Source organism: Callospermophilus lateralis, chromosome 11 (genome assembly GCF_048772815.1).
Source record: "Callospermophilus lateralis isolate mCalLat2 chromosome 11, mCalLat2.hap1, whole genome shotgun sequence".
Taxonomy (NCBI): Eukaryota; Metazoa; Chordata; class Mammalia; order Rodentia; family Sciuridae; genus Callospermophilus; species Callospermophilus lateralis.
In genome coordinates this window covers 90,842,053-90,859,651 of record NC_135315.1, presented here as the reverse complement: position 1 = coordinate 90,859,651, position 17,599 = coordinate 90,842,053, and the positions used below count along the sequence as shown (strand labels likewise).

At 38.0% G+C, this 17,599-nt stretch overlaps 1 pseudogene; it reads left to right on the top strand.

Annotated features, from left to right (window-relative positions):
• The window catches only part of LOC143410673 (phosphatidylinositol 3,4,5-trisphosphate-dependent Rac exchanger 2 protein-like), a 144,080-nt pseudogene that overhangs the window by 50,724 nt on the left and 75,757 nt on the right, over window positions 1-17,599 (top strand).

The window sequence follows — 17,599 nt, the reverse complement described above, 5'->3', positions numbered from 1 at the left end:
CACAATGTCTGTTTGCCTTTGAAGAGCCAGATAGTGGATCTCAACTAACTTGGACTGTATTACCCCAAGGTTTTAGAGACAGCCCTCATTTTTTAGGCCAAACCCTAGCTAAGGGTTTAACAGAGTTCAGAGATAAGACATCTCTGACTGTCCTACAATATGTAGATAATATACTTTTGTGTGCCTCTACTGAAAAGGAATGTCAAAAGGCTACTAAAGAGCTTTAAAACTTCTTAGCTAGTACAGGTTATAATGTCTCAAAGAAAAAAGTTCAGTTATTCCAAGAACAAGTTCAATATTTAGGATTATATCTGTCTCAAGGAACTTGCAAGCTAGGACCAGAAAGAATAACCCCCATAGGACAATATCCTCTACCTCAAACCATAAGACAACTTAGAGGCTTCCTAAGGATAACTGGATACTGTAGGCTTTGGATCCCTGGATATGGGGAAATAGCTAAACCTCTCTATAGCCTCCTCAAAGAGACACTATGCCAAGGAATGATTTCTCTCATATGGGAACCAGAACAGATTAAAGCCTTTAAGGCATTGAAAGGGCCCTTACTCCAAGCCCCTGCCCTCAGCTTACCCACTGAACAAAAATTCAACCTATTTGTTACTGAAGGAGGAGGAATAGCCCTAGGAGTGGTCACACAAAAGAAAGGACCAGCTCAACAGCCAGTAGCTTATCTCAGTAAGGAGCTTGATCTAGTGTCTTGAGGATGGCCTCATTTTTTGAGGATAGTAGCAGCTGTGGCCTTGCTAGTCCCTGAGGCAATTAAAATCACCCTGGGAAGAGACCTTATATTCTACACCTCCCATGATCTCTCAGGAATTTCAAATACAAAAGGTGAACTATGGCTCTCAGACAATCGCCTTCTAAAATATCAAACCCTATTTTTAGAAGGGCCTGCAACTCAAATAAGGACTTGTTCTAATTTAAACCCAGCTACCTTCCTCCCAGAGAAATTAGATGGAAATTCTGAACATGACTGCCAACAAGTAATAGCTATAAATTACTCAGCTCAAAAGGACCTTCAAAACCTTCCCCTATCCAATCCAGACCTCACCATGTTCACAGATAGGAGTTTTTTTTTATGGAACAAGGAGAATGCAAAGCTGGATATGCTGAGGTGACCATACATGACACCATAGAGGCAAAATCTTTGCCCCCAGGCACAAGCTCACAAGTAGCTGAATTGATAGCCCTAACAAGAGCATTGGAAATAGGGAAACAACAGAGAATTAATATTGATACTGACTCTAAATATGGCTACCTAATCCTGCATGCACATGCAGCAATTTGGAAGGAAAGAGGATTTCAAACGACTGGGGAACGTCTATAAAGAACTATGAGCAAATCTTAAGACTGCTAGAGGCTGTCCATTTACCCAAAGATGTAGCAGTAATTCATTGCCAAGAACATCAGAAAGGGATAGATGAAATAGCAGAAGGAAACAGACCAACAAACCAAGGAGGCTGCTAAGGGAAATTCACAGATAACTACCTTAGCCCCTTTGATATGGACAGGCCCTCCCCCAGAGATAAGACTTCAATACACCCAGGAGGAAACTAAAAAGGCACTATCTAAAGGAGCTATTCTTTTACCCTCTGGGTGGATTCAAATGGAAGATGAAAAACTTTATTTACCTGCTAATTCCCAGTGGAAGATTTTACATACCTTTCATCAATCTTTCCACCTAGGAGAAGAAAATACTCTCAAATTAATCCGAGAGATATTTGAAGAAAAAGATCTTTCAAAGACCATCCTCCAAATAGTCAAAGCCTGTGACACATGCCAAAGAAATAATCCACTTAATTCTGCCAAAAAGCACCCAGGATTACAAAGAACGGGACAGTTCCCTGGGGAAGACTAGCAACTTGATTTTACCCATATGCCTAAGAGTAATGGATTTCAATATTTATTAGTTATGATAGATACTTTTACTTGATGGACTGAATCCTACCACTCCTGAACTGAACCAGCAGGAGAGGTAGTCAAGGCATTATTACAGGAAATAATCCCACAGGTCTGCAAAGTGACAATGGAGCAGCCTTTAAGGCAGCTGTCATTCAGGGGATATCCAAAGCCTTAGGCATCAAATATCATCTCCATTGTGCTTGGAGACCTCAATCCTCAGGAAAGGTAGAAAAAACTAATGATATATTAAAAAGACATCTAAGGAAACTCACTCAAGAAACCCACTACCCATGGCCTAAGGTGCTTCCTTTAGCACTGCTCAGAACCAGGAACACCCTCAAAACATTAGGGCTCAGCCCATTTGAGCTCTTGTACGGTAGACCATTCCTAAGAAATGATATCCTTAAAGACCAAGAAACTGCAGATCACAAACTTGGCCAAATTGAAAACTGAAATTTGCAAATATCCTATATCAGAGCCAGTTACTTCTCCACCTCTATATGAGTCTGGAGATCTAGTTATGATTAAGACCATACCTTCAAACTCTCCAAACCTAGACCCTCTTTGGAAAGGACGTTTTTCTGTAATCTTATCCACCCCTTCTGCAGTAAAGGTGCTGGGACAGGAGAATTGGATCCACTACTCTTGGATTAAGGCCTGCCATCCTGAGTCGATACCCACAGAGACTTCTTCTGCCCAAAAAATTGAGGAGCGATACTCCTGCACCCCAGTAGAGGACCTAAGATGTCTCTTCAACAGAGAAAATGGTGATATGTAAACTTTTTCTTCTCTCTTTGTTTGCTACCATAAACAGATCAACAGACACTAACTCTTTTATAATGTGGGTTCAACAATATGCCAGTAGGTTACAGAAAGATATATGGATATGTGGACTATAACCCCTTTCCAGCACTTCTGGACTACCTTGGTGGGTATCCCCCTTACAAGGAATTGACTGTTTAAATTTACAATCCTTAATGTTACAACAAAATAAAGAAACACCCTTTTTACAAAATGCCTCTCGTGAAGATGTTAATATATGGCCTATAAATGAAACTTTATCACAACCTGGTCATGGAAAGATTTTCATTTTAAACCAGACCAACCTTCAGACTTCCACTACTGTTAAATCCATATAGGCCCATCTAATTCTCTCCTTCCACCACCCGCACCATCAATATGTCACAGATACAAAGATGGTTACTATCAGATTTTGGACAAAGATTTATGGCTCACTCCCACTATTGGGCATTTAAACCAAAAAGCCTCAATCTGTTGTGAACAATGAAACCATACACATGACACGTGACCTAATGCCACTTGAGAATTAGGATGAACCCCAGAGTCACAATGTCAACAAATTATAGTTTTACAAGCCAATGATTGGTTTGGAACAAATTGGCTTTCTAGACCGAAAACTATTTGGCCAGCACCCAATGGGACTCAATGGATATATGGAACTAACCTATGGCCCTGGCTTCCCCCAGGCTGGATAGGAAGATGTACTCTTGGGTACCCCTGGATGCAGGGGAGATGGACCCAAAATATAACGCAGCCAGAAAATCTCCCCAGTTTCAAACACAGATGGGGACAATCTGTGTTTCATTGGTATGATCATCTAGCTTCTCTGTTTATCCCACAAATTGGTTTAGAAGATGTAATGTGGCATGTAGAGACTTTAAACCATTTAACTCAAACTGCCCTCCATGATGTTGAAGAGAGTATCTCTCTCCTTAATACTAAAATAACTCTTAATAGGAAGGCCATCTTACAAAATCGGATGGCTTTAGATGTCCTCACTGCAGCCCAAGGTGGTACTTGTGCCATTATTAAAACTGAATTTTGTGTTTATGTCCCTGACAATTCTGGCAATGTGACAAATATCCTTAAAGATTCACATGTTCAGATAAAAGCCATGTAATCATCAACTTTGTAATGGAAACAAATCCTTAGCTCCTGGTTCTCTGGTACTTCCTGGTGGAAAACATTGTTATTCTCTGTCTTTGGCATCATACTCATTGGCATATTCTTGTGCTGTGGCATTTATTGCTGCATCAGTATGGTTCCGTTACTAATGAATTCTTGTTTCTCTTATAGACCACCCATCACTCAAATGGCCTCCCAGCCTATTACTTCTCAATCGGACTTCTATCATGGACCACTAAATAGACCTGATTTTTAATGGGGGACTCCATTTTCTCTCCCTTTCCTTAATGTTAATCTTTTCTTCCTGCTCTTCCTCCCTGCTCTGTTCTTAGTTGCTCTCATTATATCAAAGAAGACATTTATTTGTTTTTAGGGATTGGCTAGCTTCACTGAACATAATCTGCTCTAGTGCCATCCATTTCCCTGCAAATTTCATGATTTTGTCATTTTTTAGTGTTGCATAATACTCCATGGTGTATAAATGCCACATTTTTTTTATCCATTCATCTATTGAAGGGAATCTGGGTTGGTTCCACAGTCTAGCTATTGTGAATTGTGCTTCTATGAACATCAATGTGGCAGTATCCCTGTAGTATGCTGTTTTAAGGTCTTCAGGGAATAGTCAGAGAAGGGCAATAGCTGGGTCAAATGGTAGTTCCATTCCCAGCTTTCCCAGGAATCTCCATACTGCTTTCCAAATTGGCCTCACCAATTTGCAGCCCCACCAGCAATGTACAAGAGTACCCATTTCCCCACATCCTTGCCAGCACTTGTTGTTGTTTGATTTCATAATGGCTGCCAATCTTACAGGAGTGAGATGGTATCTTAGGGTGGTTTTGATTTCCATTTCTCTGACTGCAAGAGATGGTGAGCATTTTTTCATGTACTTGTTGATTGATTGTATGTCCTCCTCTGAGAAGTGTCTGTTCAGGTCTTTGGCCCATTTGTTGATTGGGTTATTTGTTATATTATTGTCTAATTTTTTAAGTTCTTTGTATACTCTGGATATTAGGGCTCTATCTGAAGTGTGAGGAGTAAAAATTTGTTCCCATGATGTAGGCTCCCTATTTACCTCTCTTATTGTTTCTCTTGCTGAGAAAAAACTTTTTAGCTTAAGTAAGTCCCATTTGTTGATTCTTGTTATTAACTCTTGTGCTATGGGTGTCCTATTAAGGAATTTGGAGCCCGACCCCACAATATGTAGATCGGAGCCAACTTTTTCTTCTATCAGATGCAGAATCTCTGATTTGATATCAACCTCCTTGATCCATTTTGAGGTAAGTTTTGTGCATGGGAGAGGAGGGGATTCAAGAGAAAAGGGAAATTGCATGGAAATGGAGGGAGACCCTCATTGCTATACAAAATTACATATAAGAGGTTGTGAGGGAAATGGGAAAATAAACAAGGAGAGAAATGAATTATAGTAGATGGGGTAGAGAGAGAAGATGGGAGGGTAGGAGAGGGGGAATAGTAGAGGATAGGAAAGGTAGCAGAATACAACAGTTACTAATAGGACTTTATGTAAAATTGTGGATGTATAACCGATGTGATTCTGCAATCTGTATTTGGGGTAAAAATGGGAGTTCATAACCCACTTGAATCTAATGTATGATATATGATATGTCAAGAGCTTTGTAATGTTTTGAACAACCAATAAAAAAAAATTAAAGGGGGACTCCAAACTGCTTGCCTAACATCGTCCCCTTTCAGCCTGAGGAAGCCAGAACGACTTCACCCCCTTTCCTTACAGCAGTAAAGAGTTCCCAAAATTAGAAGTGGGGAATGAAACCAGATTTAAAGCTAGGTAGTCAGTGTAGTTAGGTAAATTGGGTCTAATGTTGAGTGAGATCTAAAATGGAGGCCATGTTGAGAATGAATTCCAGGAAAAGTCGAGCAACTCTTGGAATGTTAATGAAGTCCAGGAAAAAGCCCAAGGCCAGAACCCATCCCAAAGAAGTGATAATGAACAGCATCCCCCCTGCAAACATGAAGATAGCCCATCTCAAAGAAGTGTTAATGAACAGCAAACTTGAAGATGCTGTCTCAGAAGTACCCAGATTACTTCTTTGGCCCACCTGTGTCCCAACCCTTTGGGCCTTCCCACCTACATTCCATCACTGAAAACTATAAAAAGTGGAACACATTCGCCATTCAATGGATACCATCTCTTGGGTCCCCTTCTTCCTCCGGGAGAAGTCTTTTCTGCTGTCCTTTAATAAACTTTTAATTTTTCACTCTGACTTTGCCTGGGCGTGCTTCTCCGGTGTTATTCTTCAACATTGGGGAAGCAAGGACTCGTCACTGGTCAACAGCGGTAACAATTTGAAGACTGTTGTGTATAGTAACAATAATGACAGGTCTTCATGGATTAACAAAAAGTCAAAGGAGAGGCTTAAATCTCTTCTTTGCATCCTTAGTTTTGCCCTCTTTTGTCTTTGACTTTAGCCCAAGAATATTACTTTACCAAAAAAAAAAAAATATTTTATCATCCAGAAACATTTCTTTTACCTTCTAATTTTCTGTACTAAAATATATTTCCATACCTATAATTTCTATTTTTGGATCTTTCTCTTAAATTCATATTCTGAAATAGTCCTTGTGAATTTTATCTGTGCATTTACTTTACACAACAGATTTCATTTTAGGAGAGGGTTGGAAAATGTAGCATATACAAAACCTGTGCCTTAATCTTTTTTCTCTCAGGTTACATTCAAGGGGTTGGAGGACATGATATTTTTGAGGCTGTTTCAGTAATCAGTATCACAATGCCATCAACTTTAAGTGAGTTCCCCACTGAGAGTTGTGTTGGAAGGCATTTTGGAGGCCTTTTTCTTATACGGTATTGATAAGCAATGGGGGAGTCCCCTTTTCATTTTTTCTTTGGGCTTCCTTGAGGATCCCTTTGCAGAGGCTGCCTAAAACACAGGTTGGCCTTAATTTCTGTCTTTTTCTTTTCTGGGTGCAGTTATTTATTTTGCCAGCCTCTGAAGGCATTGAATCATTTTGTGCCAGTGATGGCTATCCCCTGGCCAAATGGGGCATCCTGTCAGATCCTAAAGGGGAGACTATTCCTGTCTCCAGGTAATATACTAATAGTGCTGAAGCCACATCATTTGTGGCCATCAGCTTCCACCCAAAAGAGGCGGAAGGGGCTGGGAGGAAGGGCAGAGGACAGGTTCTCTTTGGCCATTTTTTTCTACAGCCCAGGCAGCTTTCTTCCCATTTTAGGGCTGGTGAGCTGCTTGCTATCCTTGTGATCCAGAGGCAATGCATTTTGGCACCTTGAATTAGTTCCTGACTGTTCAGATGCCTTATCATGGAACTGCATAAATGCCTGTGCGTACAGAATTTCTTTCATAGGCTTCACCCCTGATAGACTAACTTTAACTTCAGAATTGTATAATAATCCAGAAAAACCATATAAAGGTCAGATTGTGTTACAGTGAACCCACTTTATCATAGTCAGGCTTATCCTTATAGGTGGCCTATGCATCCATGATCTCTGTGCTCTAGAGACTCCACTAAGATCAATGTAGTGTGCCTCAGGACTTAAAAGACCAGTAACAGACAAAACAAACAAACAAACAAACAAAACCCCAAAAACAGATAACAGAGGATCCTAAAACCAGGGCTGACAGACGGGAGCCTTTAAAACACAGACTTGCATGCACAAATTTCTTTCACTTTACTTTACCTTTGACAGACCAACTCCAATTGCAAGATTGTACAGTAATCCAGAAAGCTATTCAAAAGCCAGATTGTTACAATAAAACATTATCTTGGACAAAGCTTTAACTTACTTTATCTTTGACAGACTAGCTCCAATTGCAAAATCGTACCAAAAAAAAGAACAGAGAGAGACAACAGAGAGGAGCCCGCAAAGCAAGTCTGACAAACAGGGACCTTTACATTGACCAGCCAAGATCTTTTGCAAGACACTACCTGTAAGATCAATGCAGTATTGGCCATGTCTTAAAAGGGACAGTAACTAATAGAAACAAAACAGAAACACAGACAGATTTTCAGAGGGCTTTCCCGAACCATGGCTGATTAGACGGGATCCTTTAAAACAGACCAGAAAGGAAAATCCTTCAAGTTCCCAACTCCCGCTCTGACTTTTATACCAGTGGTACCACAGATGTTCCCATGAAGAGGGACAAGATGGTATCACAAAGAGAAACCAACTATGTAGAACCAAGGGTCTCGGTTCGGGTAAGGGGAGTGGAACTTACCGAACAGCCAAGGTATGGCACCTTTACTGCATCCTTTTTTTTTTCTCAAATAGACCAGGATGGAACAATCCATATAGTTTAGGGAAGGAAGGCAGGGGTTCTGTGAAGCAAAAGCTGCTTCGGCAGCTGCTGGGGACGGTCCCTCAGTCCCTTTCTTTACTCACATTTAATACCTCCTCTGGTTTGACCGGAGGTACACCCAGTCACCTGTCTCCTAACTTTACAGCAGTCAGCTCTCCAAATGTTTGCCTTACATCCTCAGCATGCAAGTGGTGTTCCCTGGAGAGCCAGGCCTGCCAAAGAAAGCTGGAGTGGGGGCCTTCTCTTGGGTCCCACCTGGGGTGCCAATTTGTTGCTGAAAGCTCAATCCTTGTGAGGCCGCCAATCCAATAATGAGGATGTGGTTTATTGGAAATTGTGGGGGGGAAAGAAGTTTATTACTTTGCCAGCAAAAGAGAAACACAGGGGACTCCTGTTCCAGAGGCTGTGATTCTGCCCATCAGCAGGAACAAGGGGCCTTTAAAGAGGTGTCTCAAAGGCTACATTCCATGAGTTCTGAGTTATAGTTTTAGTTCACACGTTAATTTGGGAGATTGTCATTTCTGAGATCTTCTGGTACCATCCCCAAAGTCTGGATTACTTCATTCCTATGGTGGGTGTGTACTCAAGGACAGATAACCCTGTGGAGCATGGGGAAGAAAGGTAATGCTGTTTTCCCTGAGATTAGCCACAGGGAGAGATTAGGGAGGACTAGGCAGAGGAGAAAAAAATGTGTTCATTTTAAAAATAAGTGCAGTGGAAGGGTACCAAAACTTATATTCAAAGGACAAAGAGGATCACTGTTACAAAACTATCAGACTTTCTGATGCTCTGAGGTAATTAGACACCATTTTTTTTCTTTTTTGGTATGTGCTAGAGATTAAACCCAGGGTCTTGTGCAAGCACTCTACCAACTGAGCTATATCCCTAGCCCAAGACTCGATTTTTAATTCAGTGCTCATAAGAGCATATCTAGCCTGATAGATGCTCTAGACTTGTGTATGCTTGGTAATATGCTCATTCATTTAAAAAATATATCTGTAAAAAGACCTATCATCTTTCTACCTATGATTAGAAAAATATTCATGTTTATTGTAGAAAAGTAAGAGAGTACAGATTTTTCTGAGGGGAAATATTTTTCTTACAGTCTTATCACCTATAAATTGCTATTTTTTTTAAATTTAGGGTGTAGTGAATTTTCTTAATGTTAATGCACATATCTACCACCTTATACATACAGTGTGGGGCCATGCTTTATATACTACTATGTGTTCTGTTTTTTCAAGACATATTGTAAGTAAACTTGCAATTGAATGAATCAGTCTACTAGTATTACCTAGTCAGAATTGCCCTGCTTGTTTAACTGATTGAGATTATACATATAAAGTACTTAATGCATTATCTTCATGCACCATGATGATGCCACAATTACTGTTCAGATATTACTTATATCATTTATCAATAAGCGACTTCATTAATTTCCAGATAAATGATACTTACCACTTCAAAACCAAGATTTTTTTAACTGCTTACAAAAATTTAGGTACATATAGTGTTCTTTCTTGTCTTAAAATGTATTGTTATATGTAAAAAAAAATTGCATATTTATATATAATCATGAACAGCTGGAGGTACTATGTATAGCTTACCTGAGTCAAAGAGCAGTCTAATGGTCCAGATTCTCCCTAGTAAGTCTGTTAATGGCAGTGTGAAATCATTAAAGTAGATGGATGCTTTAGCTCCACCAGTAACTTATTAGGTGGTCTAATAAAGTGTGACTCATTAATTAGAGTTAGTAATTTGGGAAGACTGAGCTAGGGGGCAGCAAAGAACCACAACAGTGTCTTCCGTCTAAACCTAAGTATGATCTTTCTCTCCCTTAATCCACCTCTGCCTGGGATGAGGCTCTTCCACTTGCCTATTTTCTGATACTTTGAGGAACTTTAACAGGGAGAGGCAGATTGGAATAAGATAAGAAAGATCAGATAAGAAAGTAGTAATTCCAAAACAATCATTAGTAAGCATTAAGGCTTTGCCTTTTTCTCTCTGGTTTAACCTCATAATTATTGACTGGTGTGCTGACATATGATGTGAGAGAACACCCTTCTAACTGCTAATATATGGGTGTGAGGCCACTGTCTTCAAACTAAACAGACAAAGGCAAATCCCCATCCTTGAATTAGTGCTAGGAGAGCAGAGCTGGGACATGGGGGCTCTGATCCATCCCTCAGTGTTTGCTGCATGGTATTTGAAGCCTGAGGTCCAATCCTCTCTTTCTTCCTTTACTTACCAGCTAAATGTGGTACTTCACTTCACTTCAATGTTCACTTCAGAATATGTGATCATAAGATGGGCACAGGTGTGCTTATACACAGAGCTGCCAAGACACTGTGTAATTCTAGGCACATGAAGAACTTAGTGAGAGGTTTAACACATAGTGAGTACTCTTGTCATACCATACATGGTACTTTTACCCATTTTCTCATTTCATTTGTTCCATTGATTATTATATAAACAACATATTTTGTTTTATGTCATATTTAAAGTCTAGAAAATTTGAGTTGAAAGGCAAGGCCTGGAAATACTAGGGCTTCATTATCAAAAAATAAATTTCATATTTACAATAAAAAGGACCTATTTTGAATTGTATTTAAAAACTTTTCTGAAGATGGTATATTCATTTTCTCTTTTCTTTTTCTTTTTTTGAAATGTATAACTTTTGAGTCTTTATTCCATTGAGTACTATAGATCACTCATTAATACACACATACACATACACATATAAATATTTGTCTTTCAGAGAAAGTTTGGAATGCAAATTTACTAAGAGAATAGGAAAAAAAAGTTGTAGTACGGTATTTTAGAAAATATATTTAACCAGTGTAAATAGGCCAGAGTGACATTTAATGTGAGAAATCACAATTTTTATTGCATAATATGTACATATTCTTTGCACAATTATGCTAATTCCCATCCAGGAAAATTTTTGGTGAAGTAAAATACTCATCTGCATTAACAACGTCCTTGAGGACATGCTGTGTGCACTGTAGGAGTTTACCTACATCCCATTCTCTACCCGCTAAATGCCAGTGGAAGCTCCAAACAACCAGTTATAACAATCAAAGACATTCTCCACCGTAATCCAATGTGCGCACACCCACAGTGTGGCTTTATCTATTATTAATGGAATCAAATGTTTTGGAAATATCAATTCTAAATTTACCATTTCTATCTAAAAATTAACATCCAAATTATGTAAAATGTTACCCCATTATTACAAGTGTTTTTGGAAAGTTGTGACATATTAAAGGTAATTATAAAGATTTACTTTATTCTTACTGTTCATTGTGATATCCCTGCTTGATAAGGCATTCCTGATTTTTTGTGGTTTCTTTCTTAAATTGATGTGAGAGTGAATGGTGATAACCATGTTTCTGCCTTGTGTGAATTTTCTGCTAAAAGAGAACAGGTCTCTTTTCTTAGGAAATCCATGAACTTAATTAGCTACTGTGGGCTACAAACAGAATGCACACAATGGCTCAGCACAGCAGGTATTTATTTCTCACACTCTTAAAGTACGAATGGAGGGGATTTGGATAGAGGTGGGGAGATCTCTGCTCTTTCCAATCAGCTCCTTTTATCTTACATCATAGTTCACTTCTCCTGCCTTTGGCTCTCAAGGCTACCCTGAGAGGTCATCTTCCTTCAGATCTAGAGTGAAAGAGACCTCAGAAAGCGCTGCATGGAAGTTTTTGAGGGGCTTCTTAGTCACAGCTGACTCACGTTTTCCATCCCTTCATATTTTATTTCTGTGTGGATTTACCATAAATATTCCCTTTTTGAAAAATTCAGGTTTTCTTTTTAATGTATTATTCTTTTAGAATTTCACAGCATAAATACTAAAGTTCATCAGATTCTTTAATTATTTTGATGTAGTGTTTGACAGCTCTGTTCTGTTCTTTATAACTTGTTCTTTGTTCCTGTTCTTTGATGAAATTCCCAACAGGTAGAAACGTATAAACATTGTGTTTCTGTTATATTAATATTCATCAAGAAATTTCATAAGGTACTCCTTTCTTTCTTTGTAACAACAGTAAATTAATTAGAGAAGCTTCCATTGTATTAAGTACCTAACTAAGTCATGGCACCGTGCAGAGCAGTTTATCAACAGTGTCTCTGTTGATAATAACCTGCAAAGTAAGTTTTAACAGTAGTATCTTTCTGTGAACAATTTCCATGAAGCTTTGTGTCAGAGAAGTTCAGGAGTCTAACTATTCAGTGCCTGATTGAGGTTTGTCTACCCCCAGACTCTGGCCTCTTTTCAGGATATGCTATGTAATGATTGTGTTCAATTTAGAAAATAAGTATTGTGTACCTGCTATGTGCTTTTGTGTTGGTAGGGACCAATTTTATCTCCCAGGGCTTCTAGCCAATGTCTTTCATGTGGTGCACCCTCCACATGTATTTATTGAAAGAATGAATAAAGGTGTAGATGACTGCATTTTAACCAATAGTTGCATTTAAAATTCATCTTACCTTATTTTCTGGTTGATATTAGGACCCTGAAAATCCCAGATTTAGCTAATGGACTGGATTCCAGATCCGAGGATTTGGCCCTTCTCTTGTACATGCAGTAGGAAGAGGTAAGAAATTCATCTGGCGTGGTAAAGAACTTTCCAGCAGGTTTTAGATATCCCATTCAGAATGGGGATTTAGTTAAAATATGCATAATCATTTTGCTGGGAATTTTCTCACTAATCTTATTTTCACTGTATTAACTCAATGGTAGAACATTCTAGAAACAAAAAAATTTTAAAAGAAATCTCTTCAAGAATTCTGATGCATTTATCATGGATAAATTTTTGACCCCTCATATCACTTTTCTGTATATTTCAGCTCAAACCAAAGAGTATTGATGATTTTAAGATTATATATTTGTATTTTTCTTGATTGCAAGTAATTGGATTTTTTTATTAATTTTTTGTAATTCAGAGATATAAGTTTTGAGGCTTCTGAGTGACCTGTGGGCTCTATAACCTGTTGCTATTTAATTCCTTCAGGTATTCTTATGAACCTTGGATACATTTCTCCGTAAAGTGCATTGTAAATTAAATGATTATGGTGACTAAAAACTTGGTATATTATTCGAGTTTTTGAAAGACAACTCATCTAATGACATGTTGTTTTATGTATTTTTTTTTTTACTGACACTAAGAATGGAGCCAAATAACAGTTCCCACATTACTAAACATAATAAATAACCAAATGCTGTAGCTGGAAGTATTTCTGTAAGCATGAGAAGCCATGCATTTATCTAACAAGTAGGAAATAAATACCTTTTAGTGCCAAGAAACAGGAAGCATCTTAATATAATCACTCAAACATTAGAGAGGCCAATTTAAAAGGGCCTTGTTATAAGCATAAAATTTTATCATAATCTGTATAATAATTAATCTTATACAGATTATGATAAAAATCTGTCATACTTGAAAAACTTGTCTGTTCTCTCAAATTTTTCAAAGTAGAGATGGATAGACATTTAAAACTGTTTCAATAACTCATTCAATTTTATCAAATGGAAATGGGATATTACATATTAAATCTCTTCATTTTCACAAAACCAAAAAAAAAAGAGTTGTTCATATTACCAGTATTGGCAAGTCACTGAAATCCTGAGTGAATTGAGGTCTCCCATCATCTAAAGAGCAAGGTTCTATCTTTGGAGATTAGTGATGAGGTTGGTCAAAATCTGATTCTTGTGCTTTTCTGCTTCTGATAGAGTCAAAAGACAAATGCTTCTGTGCATTAAATGAAAAAATGTGCATTAAATGAAAAGATGTTTTTCTCTGGTTTCTTTTCACACTGATGTTATGTGGTCAAATCAGAGAGGTCTCCCTAGACTTGTTCTCACAGTGAGTCACAGCAGTCAGCCCACACTTTCCAGTGTGACCAGAGGTCCTCTTGCCTACCTACATCTGGGCCACTGGATTTCAGACTTGGATGAACCTTTTTGTCCCTTCTCCTAAATAGCTTTGTGGTCGTGGTTCCTGATGGACTGTCTTGTCTTCACCGGGCCCCTGTTACTACTCAGCAATTTTTTAAATGTGTTCTTCATCAGCTAGCTCCTTCTTCTTTTTCTTAAAATTATCCCCAAGACTGACTTCTCTTTTCTTACCTCACTAATTCTGGATCTTAGATACAGGCCTTCAGCATCTTCTGTGTCTGTAAGGTTCAGAGGCTGAGGGCTTCGCACCAGCCACACAAGGCCTTCTCCCTGGGGCTCTGCTCTGCTTCCGCTTTCTCTCTCTATCACACCATCCTTCCCAGTACTGCACTCACACCCCCACATGTCCAGGTGATTTCTTGACTCCATTCCCTTCTTTCTACTATTTTCTCTGCTGGGAATGTCCTTCCTTCCCCCAAGACTCAATTCGATGCAGAATAACTGAATAACCGCTTGATATTTTGGGGAGTGTTTTGGTCACCTTTTTGCTGCTGTGACTAAAGGACCCAACCAGAACAACTGTAAAGAAGGAAAGGTTTTTTTAGGGGCTTAGGATTTCGGTGTCTTAGTCCATAGAAGGCCAGCTCCCTTTCTTGGGGCTCAAGGTGAGTCAGAACATCATGGCAGAAGAGTGTGACAGAGGGAAGCAGCTCACATGGTGATCAGTATGAGAGAGACAGAGACAGAGAGAGAGAGAGAGAGAGAGAGAGAGAGAGAGTGTCTCCACTCTCCAGATACAAAATATATACTCCCATGGCATGTCCCAATTCCTACTTCCTCCAGTCACACCCTAGTACTTCAGTTACCACTCAGTTAATCCCTACCAGGGGATTAATTTGCTGATTGTGTTAAGACTCTTATAAACTAATCATTTATCCTCTAAACCTTCTTGCATTGGCTCACACATGAACCTTTTTGGGATACCTCACATCCAAACCATAAACAGGGAATGAATTTTATTAGGAACTGAGAGGAAAGGAAAAGATTTATTCATAAATATTAATTTTCATGGAACTGTTTAATAATTCCCTAATGTAAGAAAATGCTTATAAGGACATCTTTTCTAGCATATTTATGATATTTACAACCATTTGTGAGAATTACATATATTCTATTTTTTAGTGGTACTTTCTCAATGTTGATTTGCTCAGACTAGCCAATATCAATCACTGGAAAGTTCAGAGAAACCTTAACTTGCTGGCTAGAATATGCCACTTCTGTATTTAAATCTGTACCTATGCAAACAAAGTGATTGAAAAATTGGTAGCATCTGCTCTGTTCTCCACAGATTCTCTGGTTCCTGAACACTTATGTTTTCATAGAACATCCAGGATGCTCATAGTAGCTAATTGACTTGATTTTTTTGCCTTTAAAATTTATTTTTATAGGTTGAGAATGTGACTCAGTTGTAGGGTACTTGCCTAGAATATGTTAGGCTTTGGGTTCAATCCCCTGAGCCACCAAAGAAAAAAGAAAAAGAAAAAGAAAAAAATATATATATTTTTATATTCATATTAAATTATTGACATTATTTTTAAAAAGTGAGGTTTCTTTCAATGTTTAGGGACTCTGTAAAGAAAGATAAGACATATGTTTCTGGCTTTTGTAGTTTTTATTACATAGATGTATATTAGGAAATTAGATTTCCTAGACATTTAAATAGGAAAATAACTGATTAGCAGTTTAAAGGTCACTTTGAAATATTCCCTCAAACTTATTCTTAGGGAGATGGGAAAATGTTCTTTTAATCACAGTTTGAATGGTGAGTTGAAAAGCAGAAAAATGTTGAGACAGAATTGCTATCAGAACCGAATTTATTAGGAGTATATTAGCTATTATACTAATATACTCCTTATTATATTTTAAAAATTGCTTTCATTGTTCTATATATGATAAAGATGAATCTTATTTTTCATATACATTTTTGGCCATTTTCCCCATTTGTAATTAAAGGAACTGTAGCTGCAGCAGCTGGTCTTCACCCTGGACAGTGTATTATCCAAGTAAATGGAATCAATGTCAGCAAAGAAACCCACGCCAGTGTTATTGCGCATGTTACAGCGTTCAGGAAATACAGGCGACCAATGAAGGTAAACTGCTCTTCGGTTTATCTGGATCTGAAAACAAACTTGCAAAGGAGATCAAGGGGACAGCCTAGGATAGTGCTGGAGATGTTTGTAGTTTTCAGTTCTGAGTGAGTTTAAATGCAGCATTGTAAATCCCATAATGAGTATATTATCTGCATAATTAATCAAAGTTGACTATGTTTAAATGGTTGTATCTTATTATTATAGTCTTATTACTTGCTTAAAAAGTCATGTTGGGTATTTTCATTTTCATTTTTTTTCTTTTTGTGGTGCTGGGGATTGAACCCAGGGCTGTGTGCACGCAAGGCAAGCACTCTACCAACTAAGCCATATCCTCTGCCCTCATTTATTTGATTAAATTAGTTGATTAAATTAGAGTTTATCTAATTGAAATCCAAAGAATTGAGCTGTTGTCTTAGAATCACTTTAGAATATAATAATGATCATTGTGTATATACGTGTGAATTATAAATATACTGTTTACCCTAAGACTTCTGTGAAAAGTTGAAATTGTGGGTTTTATAGAGTGTAGTTGATTTTTTGGATATTGTTATTTAGGAAACTGGGTTAGCTTTTGAAAGAAAATGCCAAAATGTGCTTGTCTTTACTTAAAATTTAATCACTTTTATTTTTGGACACATACATGCCACAAAGAGATGAAATTGAAATCCTAATTCATAAGTCAAGTTCATTATCTCATGAAGAAAAAGTGGAGATTGGACTATAGGAGAAAATTTCTCTCAATTTAATCAACTAGATGCATAAGGAAATTTAGAGAGGGCTTATATTTTTAGTACTCAGGTGTGGTGGAATGCTCTTTTCTGGATTTGAGAATATGAAATTGTTCTCATATTGGCAATTTTTCTCATAGGCCAGGACTGATGTTCTGAAAAATTTTAAACTTATATGGAAATAACCGATCAATTTTGCTTACTAATAAGGTCAAAACTAGCATGGAAATTGGAATTTACACATGAACTCATAGGTTACTCTGATTGATAGTAGTTCAATAATAATTTGTTAAGAAACTGTATGATTGAATGCATTTTCTGAAAGACTTTTTAAGAAATTATCAAGTCTTTCCTCTTTATCAGGAGTGTTAATCAGTGAAATAATTTTTAAAAGGAATAAATGGACAGAAAAATTCACTGAGTAACATGCTCTCTTAGGTATCCATTGCTACAAAATAGACCACCCCAAAACTTAGTGGCTTAAAACAACAGTGATTAATGATTTCTCTTTATTTGACTGGTTGGTGGTTCCTATGTCATTGTGTTCAGTTGGGACCTTACTGGGTGCCTGGGTTCCCTTCCTTGTGGCCTCTTGCCCCATGTGGCAGGTTGTCCTCCAGAGCTCCTGTCTATGGTTTCCCTTTCCAGTCTCCAGCAGGA